We start from the raw sequence: 3251 nt of genomic DNA, 5'->3' as shown, positions 1-3251 counted from the left end.
TCCCCCCCAGCCCCTGCCCCGCCCACGGCTTCTCCCATGGTACCTCCTCTTTTGCCGCCCACCCTCTCGGCACATGCCCCTCCCACGGCTGCTTCACCAGCCCCCTCCACAGCTGCTTCACTTCTGCAAGCCGCTCTGGCCTGACTGTGGCCTCCCGGCCTTGGATGCGGATATCCCTACAGCCGCAGTGAATATCAAGGCTTCTCCGGCTAGTCCCCCGCCCTCGCAGGGCCTCTGGAATGCTGCAGCTACCCCACCCCCATGTGGGCCCCTGGGCCAAGCTGCCCCCCTGCCTAGGCTACCCCAGGAGCTGCCGGACAGCTCCCCTGACCCTCCGGAGACTGTTACTTTGAATAGCTATTCAGACACGGCATCTTGTAATGCCCAGGCGGTACAGCAACTGTACCCTACACAGGATTGGGACCAGGTCCCCCCATATCTAACTGCGTATCCAGTTGTTTACGAGCAGGCCAGGCCTCCATCCTATAGAGTACTCTGTCCTGCAGGAGTTGCGCAGGCTGGCACAAGATGCGGGTGTGACTTCTGAGCAACTGATTACATATCTACAGACATTAAGTTCTGCCTATATTCTCACTCCTGCTGACTGGAAAAATATGATGAAGATGGTCCTGATGATGACCCAGTATCTTGTGTGGTACTCAGACTACCGTTCATCTTGCCTGTCTCAGGCAGGGCGTCTACAGCGGAGGGATCCCCCTGTCCTTGTGGTTCAGTTAACGGGTGAAGGTGTTTGAAAACGCCAGAGCCCAGACAGACTATCCACGTGATATTTATGACCTCATTGCCTGTCTTTCCATTGCAGTGCTGCACCAGGTTCCAATGACAGACAAAGCTACTAACATTTCTTATACCAAAGTTGAGCAGGGGCCAAGTGAGCCTTACACGGTTTTCATGGACAGACTCAAGGTGGCGCTGTCCCGACAGGTAGATGATGAGGACACACAACAAAACGTGTTACGGCAACTTGGGTATGAGAATGCGAATTCTGACCGTAAAAAAGCCCTCTTATTTTTTCGTAATTGCCGCACTTGTGATATAGTGGAGATGCTTAAAGCTTGCCGAAATGTAACTATTCCATCCCATAGCACTAACCCCCCCACTGCAGCTTACGCAGCTTGGTTACAGAAAGCACATGGCAATCATTGCCATTGTTGCGGGTCCCTTGATCACCTAAGGAACAATTGCCCTCTGCAGCAACCAAGAGGTCAATCTCCTTCCACTAATGCTCCTACCACTAAGTGTCCCCTGTGCAAAAAGGGGTTGCATTGGGCAAAAGATTGCCGCTCATGCTGTGTTGTGGACCGTAAACCTGGGGTCTCAGGAGACCACCCACGGGGGCGAACTCGTGCGCCCTGCAGAAACAAACAAATGCGAAGCACGGCCTCTGGCAAGCCAGCTCGTCCCAGCAACCTCTGGAAGTGCCGGACTGGACCTGGTCGCCAGCCAGCCAATAACTCTGGAGACCACCTCAATTCATTTAGTCCCTACAGGGCTATGGGGACCTATTGGCAATAATATGCATGCTTTACTAATCGGACATTCTTCTACCACTAAGCTAGGACTCTTTGTGCTACCTGGTGTCATTGACTATGAAGGTGAAATACAGATTATGCTCTGGACACCCGTGCCACTTTGCTTTATACCCATGGGCCAGTGACTCGCACAGCTTGTTCCATTCTGCAGCATGACCCCGAGTGGAAAAGGTAAGCTTGGTACTGCAGGCTTAGGAAGCACTGGCCAGCCTCAAATTTTTTGGGCAAGTGCTATCACAGCAGCTCAGCCAACCATGGTCTGCACGATTGATGGTAAGGAATTCAAAGGACTTGTTGATACCGGGGCTGATGTTTCCATTATCAGAGCCAGTGACTGGCCTAGTGATTGGCTGACCCGGCCTCGACTCTGGCTGGGGCAGGAGGGCTTCAACGCCCTCGCCAAAGTGCCCACCTTCGCCTTGTTCATGGCCCCGATGGGCAGATTGCCTACATTGCACCATTCATTGCTCCAGTACCATGTACATTGTGGAGACGTGATGTCCTGGGACAGTTTGGAACTACTGTGAGCATAAACACTGACTGTCATCAAACCCTTTTTCATAGGGGCCACTGAACAGCCGTTCCAAACAAAAGTACTGAACATATGTAAGCTCACGTGGAGGACTGATGACCCTATCTGGGTCTCTCAATGGCCCCTATGTCAGGAATGGCTACAGAACCTACACCAGCTTGTAAATGAACAGCTGTCTCTCTGACACATACAGCCATCCTCTAGCCCTTGGAACACTCCTGTATTTTGCATTCCCAAGAAAAGTGGTAAATGGTGACTGTTGCATGACTTGCATGCGGTAAATGCGGTCATTGAACCCATGGGTGCCTTGCAACCTGGACTTCCCCCCCCTGTGATGATACCTCTCGATTGGCCCCTCACTGTCATAGACTTGAATGACTGCTTTTACCATTCCCTTGCACCCTGATGATGGACCTCGTTTTGCCTTTTCAGTGCCCACCCTGAACCATGCAGAGCCAATGAAAAAGTATCACTGGACAGTTTTGCCACAAGGCATGTTGCAACAGCCAAACTATATGCCAGAGAATGGTGGACCTTACTCTGCAACCTGTCTGCCGCCAATTTCCTGAAGCGACCGTGTACCACTACATGGACGATATTTTCCTTGCAGCTAAAGATCATTCTGTTTTGTGTTCCATACAGGTGGCTGTCGTTCAGGCAGTTCGAGCAGCTGGCTTGGTCGTTGCACCTGAGAAAGGGCAGCAGCAGGCCCCGTGGCATTATCTAGGGTGGAAAATTACTCAGCAGACTATCTGCCCTCAGCCTGTAAATCTTTCTGTTGAGGATAACCTGACCTTGAATGATTTGCAGAAATTGTTAGGTTCCTTGAACTGGTTACGTCCCATTCTAGATTTATCCACAGAGCTTTTGCACCCCCTGTTTGCTTTACTCAGGGGTGATCCTAATCTCAATTCTCCCCGACAGTTGATTCCTGAGGCTAAAAAAGCCCGAGATCATTGTGCTCAGGCTCTGGAAAGTCATCAGGGCTGGAGATGGGACCCTGATGAACCTGTTTCTCTTGCTATAGTGGCTAGCAAGTTTCAACCCTTGGCTGCCATGTTTCAGTGATTTCCTGATGACAGTGATCCATTGCATGTGCTGGAGTGGCTATTTTTACCTCACACAGCAATAAAAACTGTATGGACTATCCGTGACGCGTTTGTGCA

The 3251-nt window shown here is 51.2% G+C and overlaps 1 pseudogene; it reads left to right on the top strand.

Annotated features, from left to right (window-relative positions):
* Positions 1 to 623: 623 nt before the first annotated feature.
* On the top strand, positions 624 to 3153 carry LOC108446022 (annotated as a pseudogene).
* The last annotated feature ends 98 nt before the right edge of the window (positions 3154 to 3251 follow it).

Source organism: Corvus brachyrhynchos, unplaced genomic scaffold, assembly GCF_000691975.1.
Source record: "Corvus brachyrhynchos isolate BGI_N302 unplaced genomic scaffold, ASM69197v1 scaffold824, whole genome shotgun sequence".
NCBI classification, from domain to species: domain Eukaryota; kingdom Metazoa; phylum Chordata; class Aves; order Passeriformes; family Corvidae; genus Corvus; species Corvus brachyrhynchos.
This window is presented reverse-complemented; position numbering and strand designations above follow the sequence as displayed.